Here is a 15,349-nt window from a genome sequence, read left to right as displayed (position 1 = left end):
CGAAGAACTGGGAGTCTGCTAATCCTGGAGAAAGACCCCTGTCTGGCTTCCTCTCCGGGCCACCTATCACCACATCACAGGCACCAGGCACCAGCACCAGACCTGGGCCAGTGGATGAGCTAATCTGAGTAGGGGAGAGGAGAGGAGAGGAGAGGAGAGGAGAGGAGAGGAGAGGAGAGGAGAGGAGAGGAGAGGAGAGGAGAGGAGAGGAGAGGAGAGAGTGTGTTTCTATGTGTATGTGTGTGAGAGAAACACAGAGAGGGGAGAGAGCTGGACCACCCACCCGGAGGATTCAGAGGCACAGGATTCACAGCCCATTCTGTTGACCTGCCACACCGCCCCAGCTCTGGGCAAGGCCCTCCCCAATTGTTCCGCCTGCTAACATGAGGAGGGGGGTTAGACAAGGGGGCATGGGGGGGGGTGGACGAGCAGTAAACAGTGGGCTGAGCTTCTCTCCTTCAGTGCACAAAGGGGCTGAATTGTGTCGGGGCTTGAGCACTTTTTAGAGTGGCCCTGCCATGGGGCCTGAATGAAACATCTGTGGAGGCTGAGCCCGAGGGAGAAAATGCTATTTTGCTGTTCAACTACACTGACAACCTGTTTTCTCTTTCTTTACCCCTCCCCACACACACCACCCCCACCACCACCACAACCACCCCTCACTGTTATTTCTCCCTTGGCCTTGTAAAACTATTCACACTGTATACTCACGTTTGCCAAGCAAGTAACAGAGAAGCAACAGTAAATGAGGGAGATGAGAGGTGACTTAAAGGTTTGGGTTGGAGGGTGCAGTCGATTGGAAATGTGATTTTTACGTGTTTGTTCCATGTGATTGTGACCATGCACATGACCTTTTCAGTTCAGTGGAATTAAATGTACTTTATTTTATCACACAAATCCAAAACGGCTTTCTGTAGAGCTCTTGATTCATATATGAAAAACAAACTATCTATATTAAAACATATGAAACAGTACTAATGGTCTGTTGGTCAAGTGCACTGGCACCTAGATTTCAGATTATTTTTAAAAGCCTGGAGATTCCTTGTATAAAATGTGTCAAGACTACAGCGACAAAACAAACATGGTGCAATTGTTAAATGTAAATATGATTCTTAAACCATTATATTTAAGGTCAAACTAAACATGGAAGCAGCCAAAGTTGTTGTTCTAATAATCCCTACATGCGAGGCAGAATTGTTTAAACATAACTATATTGAGGATAGTATGTCAAAGCTGAAAGAGGGAGTAAATGTGTGAATAAATTGTGATTTATGCTTCAGGTTATTTAGGTTTTCTACATATTATCATCTGAGTAAAGATAGCAATGAAAGCCAAAACTACAATAATAAGACAGAAGTTGTTTTATGCTGGATCCCTCCTTTAAATTCCACAGCATCATCCTGACTGCCGCACCCGTCCATCCATCCATCCTACTCCCAGAAAGCACCCCTCCCACACACTCTCAGGCCTCTTTCCCCACAGTCCTGTCCTGCTCCACCATTTGCAGCTGAAAAAGAGAGACCACCGAGACATTTCAGTTTAATTGAAGGGGAAACAAAGATCCCTGCTTACTTCCTGGTCACCCATTTTCTTTAATCAATTTCCTCCCTTTGGTCCTATATCATCTGTAATTACATTCCCTTTCCCGCCCCTTGTGGGTTCCTCCTGGAGTGAGGTCCACATACACACATTAGGACACACACACACACACACCACTTTTTTCTAAACCTACCGTAAGCAGGCAATACCTTTGGCATCAATACTTGTTGCCCCCTTTGGCTCCTCCAGCCTGAACAATGGAGAAGGCCCACTGGCTCCAGAACCCCACCAAGCAACCCCTGACCCTGCCCACCTACTCTGCTAAACCCCTACACACACACACGGGTTCATGTGGTATGTACTCTCATATTCAAGTTGTAGACATCGTCACACATGGACACACAGCTCACACGAGCCTGCATTGAATGGCTGGAGGGAGAAGAGGAGGGGAGGGATGGGGGGGGGCAGCAGGGCCACTTTAAATACCAGCTCAGCTTGTAATCACTGAAGTTTGAACTTAGAAGACTTCTTACGCTAAGAGGTCAAGAAGCCAGAACACTCATTCGCTCTTTTCTTTCATCCCTGCTGCCCTCTGTCACTCACTGCTCTCAGTGGTTCGCTCTGATCCCTAAGCTGGTTTATGTACAGTGACACCAGCGCTGATATCCTGAGGAAAAATCTTCCAGGAAAACAATGAGCGACTTCTCATCTCAGTCTTTTCAACACGAGTACAAACTGTTAGTAAGACAAACGTATTGTAACACTGCCCATTAGAAACATTAAATTATGAAGACAGCGTCTTTGAATGTGTCATCTAGTGATGAACCCACTGCTCACCTGAGGACGTTTTGTATACATCTGGATGAAAACGCCATCCAAATTACACACCTTCATTGGACTTCACGTTTCCAGATTACGACCACCCAGAGAACGCAGCACATGCCACCCACACACTATTGAGTGGATTTATCACTCAGCTGATGCCGGAGTTCTTGATGAATGAAAGCGGCTTACAGTATTGGCACTATTTCCTTGTTTGATGGGAAGCAAACCATCACAAACTCTTACATAAATAGGTATTAGCCATGGGAATAGGAAAAGAAAGGTGTTGCCGGCAGGCAGCCAAAGAACGAGCTGGTGCAATTTAGTAAAAAATAAAGAGCTGAGGTGGAAATGTCAGTGTGTGGTAAAGACAGGTCTAAATTTGGCTTCCAGTTAGTCAGCAGTGTGGTGGGATTATACAAATGGGAGGTAAACAGTGGTGTCAGCCAAAGGGTAGCAGCTAATGATTATTTTGATTTGATTGTTTTAATATATTTTTTTTGTTAATCCAGCCATTAATTGATTCCCAGAGCCCAACATGACTTCTTCAAACTGCTTGTTTTGTTTGACCAATAATCCAAAACCAACACGTCTAGTTTACATGAAAATAAAACAGAGAAAAGAAACAAATCCTCACATTTCTAAGTGAATTGTTACTCCACTTACTCACTTACCCCTCATTAATCCCTGCAACGTCACTTTCAAATACTATTAAATACTATTAAATGTTTATATCCTATGTTCACAATATCAAATTTCCATGTGTAATAACTCATTCTGCTCTTGATTATGATCTACTACATATTTTATTCCAAGTTTCAAGCTTTTTTTTCAACAAGTGGACTGAATCTAAATATAGCTTCATAAATAAAGTTAATTATTGTTGTACTTGATGTGATAAGACACATTCAATTCAATTCAATTCAATTCAATTTTATTTGTATAGCGCCAATTTACAACAGAAGTTATCTCAAGGCACTTTACAGTGTAAGGTTTAAGACCTTACAGAAAATATTTATACAAAAAAGTATAGAGAAAACCCAACAATCCCATTTGAGCAAGCTTTAGGCAACAGTGGAGAGGAAAAACTCCCTTTAGAGGAAGAAACCTCCAGCAGAACCAGGCTCATAGTGGGCGGCCATCTGCCTCGACCGGTTGGGGTGAGTGTAAAGAGAAGAGAGAAAAGAACAGCAGGCAATAAAGACAACAACAAGCATCAAGAACATTGGGCAGATGAACTGGATTCTGGAGATGTACAGCTCCAGGCCGAGGATACCTGCAGAAAAGTACAGAGAGAGGGAGACAGAGAGGAGGAAACACAACTAAAAGAGAGAGAAGACACAAAGTTAATGACATGCAATGGTGGCATTTGCATTGATACAGGAGAAAGGAGAGAGGAGAGGAGCTCAGTTTATCAGTAGAGGTCCCCCAGCAGAATAACCTATATCAGCATAACTAAGAGATGGTTCAGAGTCACCTGATCCATCTGTAACTATAAGCTTTATAAAAAAGGAAAGTTTTAAGTCTAGTCTTAAATGTAGAGACGGTGTCTGCCTCCCGAACCTGAACTGGGAGCTGGTTCCACAGGAGAGGGGCTTGGTAGCTAAAGGCTCTGCCTCCCATTCTACATTTGGAAACTCTAGGAACCACAAGTAAACCTGCAGTCTGAGAACGGAGAGTTCTGCTTGGAAGATAAGGAACTATGAGGTCTTTAAGATAAGATGGAGCCTGATTATTAAGGGATTTATAAGTTAGGAGAAGAATTTTAAATTCAATTCTGGATTTAACAGGGAGCCAATGGAGAGAAGCTAACGTTGGAGAAATATGATCTCTCTTGCTAATTCCAGTCAGAACTCTGGCTGCAGCATTTTGGATTAACTGGAGGCTCTTTAATGAGTTATTGGGACATCCTATTAATAATGAATTACAATAGTCCAGCCTGGAAGTAACAAATGCATGGACTAGTTTTTCAGCATCACTTTGGGACAGGATGCTCCTAATTTTAGCAATGTTTCTTAGGTGAAAAAAGGCAGTTCTAGAGATTTCTTTTATGTATGAAGTGAAGGAGATATCCTGATCAAAGATAACTCCGAGGTTTCTTACAGTATTACTTGAGGCCAGAACTAAGTCATCAATGGTGAGAATGTGTTTAGACATAGTGTCTCTGAGATTTTTAGGCCCAAACAGTATAACCTCTGTCTTGTCCGGATTTAGGAGAAGGAAATTGGAGGTCATCCAGGCCTTTATGTCTTTTAAGCATTCCTGAAGTTTGACTAATTGATTAGTTTCTCCTGGTTTCATAGATAAATATAGCTGGGTATCATCTGCATAACAATGGAAATTTATAGAGTGTTTCCTAATAATATTGCCTAAAGGGGACATATATAACGTGAAAAGAATCGGTCCAAGCACAGATCCCTGTGGAACTCCATAGCTGACTTTGCTGTGCATGGAAGACTCATCATTAACGTGTACAAACTGAAATCTATCCGATAGATACGATTTAAACCACTCTAGTGCTGTTCCTTTGATTCCAATGACATGTTCCAGTCTGTGTAATAAAATGTTGTGATCTATAGTGTCGAATGCAGCACTAAGATCTAACAAGACGAGTATAGAGAGTAGACCATTGTCTGATGCTAATAGAAGATCATTAGTGACCTTTACCAGTGCTGTTTCTGTACTATGATGTACTCTAAATCCTGACTGGAAATCTTCATACAAGTTATTGCTACGTAGGTGGTCGTACAATTGCTTAGAAACTATCTTTTCAAGGATTTTAGAGATAAAGGGCAGATTGGATATTGGTCTATAATTCGCTAAGACCCCTGAGTCCAGAGTAGGCTTTTTGAGTAGGGGCTTGACTACAGCAACCTTAAAAGCCTGTGGTACGTAGCCTATTTGTAAAGACAGATTGATCTGATCTAATATGGACGTGCTGATCAAAGGTAAGACATCCTTGAGGAGTCTAGTTGGGATGGGATCTAAGACACATGTTGATGGTTTAGAGGAATTAATTACTGAAATTAATTCAGAATGATCTACAGGGAGGAAGCAGTCTAAGTACGAGCGTGGATCTAGAGTTGTTGTACAATCCATGCTATATGCAGGGATGATCTGATCAATTTTTTCTCTAATAGTTATGATTTTATTTGTAAAGAAATTCATGAAGTCATTGCTGCTGAGAGTTGAGGGAATACTAGGGTCAACCGAGCTATGACTCTTTGTCAGCCTGGCTACAGTGCTGAAAAGAAACCTAGGGTTGTTCTTATTTGCCTCTATTAATGAGGAGTAATATGAAGTTCTAGCTTTACGCAGGGCTTTTTTATATATTATTAAACTATCTTTCCAGGCTAGGCAATATTCATCTAAATTGGTGGAACGCCACCTCCTTTCCAACTTACGTGATTTCTGCTTTAAGCTACGGATTTGTGAATTGTACCATGGAACTAACTTCCTCTGACTCACTAGTTTCTTTTTCAGAGGAGCAACAGTATCAAGTATTGTTCCAAGTGAAGCACCAGTACTATTAACAAGATAGTCCAATTGTGCTGGAGTAACATTGAAATAACTGCCTTCCTCTGTGTTGGTACATGGCTCTGAAATAAAAGATGGAATCAGTTCCTTAAATTTGTCAACAGCATTTTCACATAAACATCTACTGTAGTGAATCTTATCTGTAGGTTTAGTAAAGTCTGGTACTGTAAATTCAAATGTAATTAAGAAATGGTCAGATAAAAGAGGGTTTTGGGGAAAAACTATTAACTGATCAACTTCCACACCGTATGTCAGAATAAGATCAAGGGTGTGATTAAAACAGTGAGTGGGTTTATTTACATTTTGGGTAAAACCAATGGAGTCTAATAGTGAATTAAATGCAGTGTTGAGGCAGTTATCATCAACATCTACATGGATATTAAAGTCACCCACTATAATGACTTTATCTGCACTAAGAACTAAATCAGATAGAAACTCTGAGAATTCAGTTAAAAACTCAGAGTAAGGGACAGGAGGACGGTACACAATAACAAACAGGACTGGTTTTTGATTTTTCAGGTTAGGATCAGAGAGGCTAAGATTGAGGCTCTCAAATGAATTAAAACTATGTTTAGGTCTGGGGTTGATTAACAAACTTGAGTGGAAGATTGCTGCTACTCCTCCACCCCGACCTGTGCTTCTAGGAACATGATAATTAACATGACTTGAGGGGGTCGACTCATTCAGAGAGACATATTCATCCTGCTGCAGCCAGGTTTCAATAAGACAGAATAAGTCTATTTGATGGTCAGTTATCAAATCATTTACTAACAGGGATTTAGACGAGAGAGATCTGATATTTAACAGTCCACATTTGATTGTTTTCTTGTTATTTTGTTCTAAGAGAGGAGTCGTCTTTATTTTTATTAGGTTTTTATGAATTACTCCTCTTGTGTTAGTTTTAGATATAAATAATTTAGGTACTCGGGGAGCAGACACTGTCTCTATAGGGTTATGGTAGTTTTTGGGGGGTGACGGCTGTAAGGAAGCTGCAGAGAGGTGTGTAAGACTGCGTCTCTGCGTCCTGGGCTCCACTCTGACATGTCAGGGTTTAGGTCGTCTAATAAACTCTGCCATATTCCTAGAGAGTTGAGACGCACCATCTAAAGTGGGATGGATGCCGTCTCTTCTAATCAGCCCAGGTTTTCTCCAAAACGTTTTCCAATTGTCTATGTAGCCCACGTTGTTAGCGGGACACCACTTAGACAGCCAGCGGTTGAATGACGTCATGCGGCTAAACATGTCGTCACTGGTCAGATTGGGAAGGGGCCCGGAGAAAACTACGGAGTCCGACATCGTTTTGGCAAAGTTACACACCGATTCAACATTAATTTTAGTGACTTCCGATTGGCGTAATCGGGCGTCATTAACTCCTGTGTGAATTATTATCTTACTATATTTACGTTTATCCTTACACAGGAGTTTTAAATAGGACTCGACGTCGCCCGCTCTGGCCCCAGGAATACATTTGACTATGGCCGCTGGAGTCTCTAACTTCACGTTTCTGACTATAGAGCTGCCAATAACCAGAGTGGGTTTCTCAGCAGGTGAGTCGCTGAGTGGGGAAAACCGGTTAGAAACGTGAACCTGGTCGTGGTGAACCTTGGGCGAGTGTCTAGGGTTATGCTTCCTACGAACCGTCACCCAGCCGGCCTGACTTCCCGGCTGCTCGGGAACTGCCGGGGGACAGCTAACAGGAGCTACGCTAGCTGGCTCCACACCGACTACCGGGACCTGGCTAGCTGGCTTGTTTTCCACGGTGCGGAGCCGAGTCTCCAAATCAGTCAGCCTCGCCTCCAAAGCTGCAAATAAACTACATTTATTACAAATCCCCTTCTCACTAAAGGAGGCAGAGGAAAAACTAAACATGTGACACACCGAGCAAGAGAGAGCAGGAGGAGAAGAGGGAGAAGAAGAAGAGGGAGAAGCAGCCATGGCTAACAGAGTTAAGCTAGCAGACCTCACAACACAAGAAAACAAGAGTAATAAGTATTATGAATGGTCCTTAAGCAACACAGGTGTATGTTATAACTCTTACGCCAGTAGTGCTTTTCACTAACAATATGAATTTAGCTTAAAGTTTGTTAAATCTAGCAAAACAAACAGAGCAACTGAAAAGCGAGTCAGCGTCAGCGTCAACAACAGGAAGAGATACGATACGCCTACCGTAGGAGGAGCAGCCAATCACATGCTTTCCACATCACATCTCTTCAGCGTCACACTGCTGGTGTCTGTGTGTGTTGACGTTCGGAGCCACTTTTAGCGCTATAATACTTTTTTAATTATCATTTGACCATAAACGTGGGAGGACTAAAGTTAGAACTGACACGCCTTAATCCTAACGGTGCCACTTAGGAGCTACTTTTAGTTGTGTGGACACTTGTTGACACAATGCGAACCTTGTGCCCCCACCCTAACCTAATTCTAACCTTTACCCTAAAACCGAGTCTTAACGCTCAAACAGCCCCTTTAAGTCATGAGAACTGGCCAAAATGTTCCCACAACAAGCTAAAATGGAATTAAACCTTTTCCACACAGCTGAAGATAGACGTGCTCACATGCACACAACACTTCACAGAGCATTGATGTGGGCCCTCGTGTGTGGGATGAAAGAAAGACGACGGCAGGAAGAGCAAGAGAAGGACAAGACGGATCTCAGACCGAAACTTTCTGGAGTATTTTCAAGATTCTACTTTGAAAATGATAACAGTTCATCCAAACAGTGTGTGTGGTTAGGTGGTGACACACACAGCCATGCCCACACACATACTGTATGCACACAAACACACACACACACGACTCAGTGATTGGAGCCTTTAGTCTTCATCAGGTCAATCAGTGGAACCGTGAGACCTGCAGGCTGTGAGGCTGGACGTTCTTCTGCTCCCACACTTCACTGTGGCCCGTTCCACTAACTCCTGAACAAATACAGACCATCAACAAGCAAGTGTGTGTGTGTGTGTGTGTGTGTGTGTGAAAGAGAGAGAGAGAGTTAAATTGGGAAACAGGGTAGTTGTAGTAGTAGAGTCTGGCAACAAACTCTGTGTGGGGTACAAAAAGAAAATTATAGGGTATGACCTCATTGTCATTTACTGTAACACACATTACAAATTATCCATCCAAGTCATTAGTCCAACCATCAGCTCTGAAGTACCCATAATGCTCAGGGTCTGCTCGGACATCACGTACAGGATGTGTGGTGCTGTGATCAGTGGTAGGGAGTATGCTCTGGATGGAGTTTGTTCATTAAAGACTAAAGGACGTTTGTTGGTGCTATCACATCGGAGGCCCACCTGCAACTGTTCGTGAACATGTGAGCATGCATGTGTATTATGTGTATCTGCTTGCTTCATGCACACACACACAGACACACACACACACATAAGTAAAGCCCACCCCAGGCAGAGCCCACCACAGAAGGTGCACAGATGTGCCGCTGGCTACAAGCAGAGGTAGGTCTTGCATTCAGAAGTGATAGCTCTCATGTGGCATATGGCTGCAATAGTGAAATCTGACATCATTTCCATCTGAAATATATGACCAGAGAAGGAAGACAGATTGTAACACGACTTAGTGTAAAAGGAATATTCATGACCTTCATTTTTAAAAATGAGGTTATGTATGGACACTGATAAGAGGAGTGTGTAATCACCGAGTTCCACTTCACTGGTGGTTTGTGTGACAACTGGTGATTGATTTTATTTGTGTTGGGGATTTCCAAAAAAATATATGTTTAGCCGGAATTCAGAACCACATCAGCAGGAAGACCACAGACTCCTTCCACAGCATGAAGCTTAACACGCTATTCTCCTCCTCACACGCACATACCTTATCAACAGGTTTTTTTTGTCTATGTCTGTGCTGCATGTACAAAAAAACTCCACATGTAAAGTGGTGGTGCCTATCCATACATGGAACTTGTTAAAGTTTAAATTCTCTGCAGCCACCTCAAAACAATGAAACATTTACACAAGATGTGCTGGAGGCTGTGATGGTCTGCTTAGGCAGAACAGAGCTAATATGACTGGTTTATCAGATATAGATTTGACATATTAAAGGTTAGAGGATTACATTTCCTAGTGACTACTATCGATACAGTACCAAATTTGATTCCAATCCATCTTACTGTACATAAACCTTATGGTGTCAGTCTTTCAGGGGTTCAGGGCTGATTCTTCTTCTGTGATTCCTGTGCCAAATTTCACAAGATATCTCAGTCTGGACCAAAGCAAATGGTCTGAAAGACACTGAAAGGGTCAAAATGTTCAGGTGGCAGAAGCTGTGTCACAATTTCCCTTTCCATATACAACCAAAACTCTGGATAAATATGTTTTATTGATCTTTGTAATCCACCTCTGAGTGAGTTCAACTAAACAGCTTTCAAACATGATGAATGTGGAAAAAATAAATGTCTGTGCCCAAGTGCCAAATTCAGAAATGCTCCTTTTCCCCAGAAAACCACGAATGCAGCAGATTGAAGCTGCACCAGTCCTGACAATAGAAGCTAGTTTCATCTGCTCTTTACAGCCGTCTAATCCATCATTAGGAAGTTAGGCCTGATGCCGCCACGAGTGTTACTCTGCCCCGGAGTACCGTGAGGTCTGCTCACCACGTTCAGCGCTCACGCTGAAACACATGCATCGACACACACTGGAAACTGTCTCACTTCCTGACAACAGCATGCCTCTCACTACACCTCGTAAAACTTGTTGATCTCATTTTAAGTTCCTTCAATAAAAATCATTTTTATAGAAAGTCTCCCTGCTTGTTTATTCCCATCAACCTTCTTTTGATCCAGTCCCACAACAAGTGTCAGTGTTACTGTAAATCGCAGTTTTTCCAGTACTATGACACTGCAACCAAGTAATGACCATGGGGAGGAGGGTCGGGATGGAAACAGTGAAGTGGGAACAGAGTAGGGGTGTCCGGCAATGCTTCACCGATTCCCCAAGTGCTTTCATCTGCTCTGATAAGTGCCATACCTAATCAGGTTAAAGCAGCACATGCCACGGAAAGAGAGGAAATTCCGGCCAAAACGGTAACGTATCTGTTCCGCTCTCATGCGTCGCATTCCTCCAGCTAATTAGGAGTAAATATCTGACCCCGGAGAGAAAATGTCCACATTAGTCCAACCAGTCAGTCGGTGTGGTCCATCTGCACTCTCTCTTTCGCTCGCCTCGCCTCGCCCTCCCCCCCTCCTTCCTCTCCCCTCTCACCCTGATTTGGCACACAGATGACAAAAAACATAGGGGAGTTCTCAGTAGGTTTCTTTCTTTCTTCTGCAGCTCCCCTTCTTTTTCTTCTCCAGCATTAGGCCCCATCATTACTGACAGGCTATCAGTTGTTCTCATACCGGATTATCTACTGCCAGTGACCTCTAGGTCATGGCACCGTGCTCTCTGCCACTTTCTCTTTTGCTTTGCCTTTGTCTTGCCGCAAATACACTTCAGTGAGTTCTTAGGCTTTGCTGACTCCAAAACAAAGATACGATTGATCACAGTGTTAATTTGAGTTACCATAGCCTGTTATTTTTTTAAGATCATTGCTAAGTTAACAGACAAAATAAGAATTTTTAAAAATTTGTTGATGTTTACACATCTTCTAATGGTGTTTTATTGTTACTGACGTCGTAGAAATATCCATTACTTATCACCTGACGATGACCATTATTGTAAATATTACATGATACAGACCGTTGACAAAGATGTGGTTGATGAAGTTAAATAAAAACATGTAGTCATAATGGTACAATCCTTGATAGGAGGTCTTGTGGCTCTGGTACACACAGAAGGTTAAGGTCTACTTGTCCTCTTTGAGAAAAAAGGTGAATGCTTGATCATGTTTGTCCTGCAACGAAACACTGATGCAAGTGGTCTCCCTCTAAATAACAAAGAAGAACTGAATGATTTGAATGGTAAAATTCAACAGTACAATGCAATAAAACACCAATGGGAGATCATGGGGAGAAATAATGGTAGTGAAGTATTCTACAGGTTGTCATAGGGAAGGAAGATATGTGATAATTGTTTCTCTTGGAATGGAGCCATGCACATTGCACATAGTTATACAATAAGCATGAGAAAAGCCAGAAATGGGGTCTGTTCACGACGTTAGCAGGAGGTGCTGTCAGAACGAGGAGATCTGATGGAAGCATACTGGTGCCTTGGGCGATAACCACAAACTAAAATGAGGATTTAGTGGTTTGAAAAATGCCAAAGTCCAGATTTAACCTCAATCTCATAATCATGCCATCAATTGCTTAAGTTCGTTCACTGGACACTCTTTGATTGGTCAAATGCTCATTTTCAAAAGAAACAATACAATTCTGAAAGTTTGACCTTTAGATGGCGCCCTTCACCACCCTCATCCAAACACCAGCTGAAGCGACATCCGATGGAAGAGTAGAATTCATCCGCAGAGAAGTTACAAACGTTTAAAATCTGTACTAAAAAGCACTGAAGCTGTTCTGGAGTCTCGTGTTGACGAGCTAACGTTTTACACAGAGGGTTTTAAATGTTGCCCATCTGAACATATGTTCCAGACACAACACACAGAGTCGTCTTGACGCTGCAGCACAATACTAACTTTGGTGTGTAGTGTGCGAAAAACTGTGCCAGACATTACCATCATTAGTCGACTCAGGCTTTCATGCTTAGATACAAAGAGGAAACAGGCAGGGATGGAAACTCAGCGAAGCCTTAAGTCCAATTGCGACTGACAAACACCAGCTTTTTCAGAACGTGTGAGCTTTGTTAATTTCATCAATCTGCAGGAAGAAACAGTTTGGAGCACAAGTTCAATGCTGGCATCCACGTTCAAAGACAGAATAACCTATCCAAAAATTATTTTCATGTCATTGTCAGTTTCATGTCATAATCAATTACTTCAAGGTTTTCCACACCACACTCCAACAGTCAAATCAAAACAGTCCTTGGTAATTTGGCTGCTTCCAGTCGTAGTCCCATGTATTTATAACTGCGCAAACATACTCCCTTTATGTCTCATCAGCTGACGTACGCAGCATGCCACACACATAGCAGCAGGAAGCAGCCCAGTGTAATACACTTGAAGCTGTTTACATTACATCACAGAGAGAGGAAGGTGCTTGAGAGGCACATCATCATCCAGACCCATGATCCTGACCTGTGTGCAAGTGGATTTCAAGCCACAGTCCACATGTTCCAAACTGGACTGCGGTTAAGAGCAACATTAGCAGGGGTTTGGCAAGAAATTTCAAGATTGAGTATGTGTGAGAGTGTGTGAGCAGTATCCAGGGTCTGTCATCTCCCACAAAACCTGTCATACTCTCACCACCTCCTTTATGTAACGCTGCATTTACACGTCATGAAGCAGCAAACGAGATGTTAAAATCATCTGGAGCATAAGACGAAAAGCTGTATGGGGAGGGACAAATGCTTCCAAGGCCAGTGACAGACCTCTGCGTGTACAGAAGCTGTCATGATCCTCAATTCTAGATACAGAGCAAAGCACCAAAAAAGGCTGCGTCCACTTTGGTTTGCTCAACAAGGCATTACTCTGCAAGATGAGGAGGACTGAATGGTGATGATACTGCTGTGTTATGTCGCTGCAGCAGCCTCACGAACACTAGAGTGTAGTAACCCACAAACAGAGCTCACACACACTGTTTGTGTGTGGCTGATGACCACATTTATGTGTAACAGCTAGCATTTACATCAGGGTGGCTCACAATGTATTTTTTTTGTCTTATATTTACTCTGCGGAAGGTAATTAGTGCGCTGATCAGAAACCATATTCATTGCCATGTGGTCAACCACAGCACTTATTCCACTTTGAAGTGTTTGCTGAGCAAAAACAACTTCTAAATGCTTCCAGATATTAAGACAAGAACTACTTTCAGCTTGCTGTGACTTTTTTTAAATCTACTTGTTCTTTTATATGGGCAGAAATTATGGCTGACGGAAAGTAATTCATACGTACACATGCACTATATATGGACTACAATGTGGACAGATACCATCTCTGTGGTGTTCCACTCCATTTATTTTTCTATACTCTTCTTAATTCTAACCAATCATGGCTGTAGCTCCTTATTATTTTAAAGATTACTGAGTGAACAAACACTTTAAATATTATGATTTAGTTGGGAGGAAATTATGCATGTGCCCACCTAATAAATAATGACATCTTATGTACAGTATATAAAAAGCACTCTCTGTTACGTTTTGGAAAACCTGAGCAGATTTTGGTTGAGGTTAATTATCTACACAATAAGTGAAGGTTTTGGGCCATTTGGGAGCAGAAACATTTTCCCCTATGACCTTTTAATGAGTAACATTATCACTGGGTTACATTTGTGTCCATTTGATTAATGTAGATGCAGTTTCTACTCTTGTTAACCTTGTTTTCTGTCTCAACCAACTGTTGGGGGGTATTGAAAATGGCAAAAAAGAAAAAATTACTGCTGTATGTACAACAAATATGTTTTATCATCCACCTCAGTGCACAACGTTAAACACGCATGCAATAGTTCAATGACTTATGTCAAAATAAAAGCTTACACATACTGCTGCTTGACACACACGCACAAACGTTGTGCACACACCGGTCAACGGTCTGTGGTTTGATCCTTGTTGTAGTCAGACAGCATGATGAAGTGTGTAGAGACTAGAAGAGAAAGGAAAGTGCTTCCTGGGCAGTGATGTGTGACAGGAGATATCAGAGAACTGGAGCAGGGTCAACCATCACTGACAACCACCACAACTCTTGACATCCCCCCCAGACCCCGGGAGTTGTGCTCAGCAGATATGGGTCAGTGGAGGCTGGAGATGTGTGGGTTCATCACCTCCGTGTGTGTGTGTGTGTGTGTGTGTGTGTGTGTGTGTGTGTGCGTGCATGTGTGAGATCATCATTTAGTGTTTGCGTGCGTGTGTGTGTGTGTAAAGTCCTCTTTATGTGTTGCACTGCTTGTACCCACACTATCTGATTCCTTGAGGAGCTGTGCCGTCTACCCAGGTGGTCCAGTGCTGAAAAGGAGAAGAGTCAATGTGTTCAGGCAGCGAGCAGGTAATCTAAACCTTCACACCCCTTGCCTGCAGCTGCCTGATCTCCTCCTTCAGGGGACCTTGGCTTCTTTTACATGCTCTGCGCTTTGTTCCCCACCCTGCAGAACATTAGCACGGCAATGACATGCACAAAAAAACCTCATAGAGTAAATGGAAGATGTGGACTTGATCAAAAAAGGATTCAAAGGGCTTAGTTTATACAGTGCAATACTTTTAAAAATGTGTCTTCATAACACCCATTTGGAACATGCAGGGCTTTTGTTTTTAAGCAAAAAATGTGTTTTTTGATGTGGGATTGAACATTTTTTAAAAGTATCCCCCATATTGGTAGGGATGCAGAAGGGGGGGAGCAGGGGACAACTATGGCATGTAATAATGGCCTGTCATTTTTCATCAACATTCCTGAC

The sequence above is a fragment of the Anabas testudineus genome, chromosome 1 (genome assembly GCF_900324465.2).
Source record: "Anabas testudineus chromosome 1, fAnaTes1.2, whole genome shotgun sequence".
NCBI lineage: Eukaryota > Metazoa > Chordata > Actinopteri > Anabantiformes > Anabantidae > Anabas > Anabas testudineus.
This window is presented reverse-complemented; position numbering follows the sequence as displayed.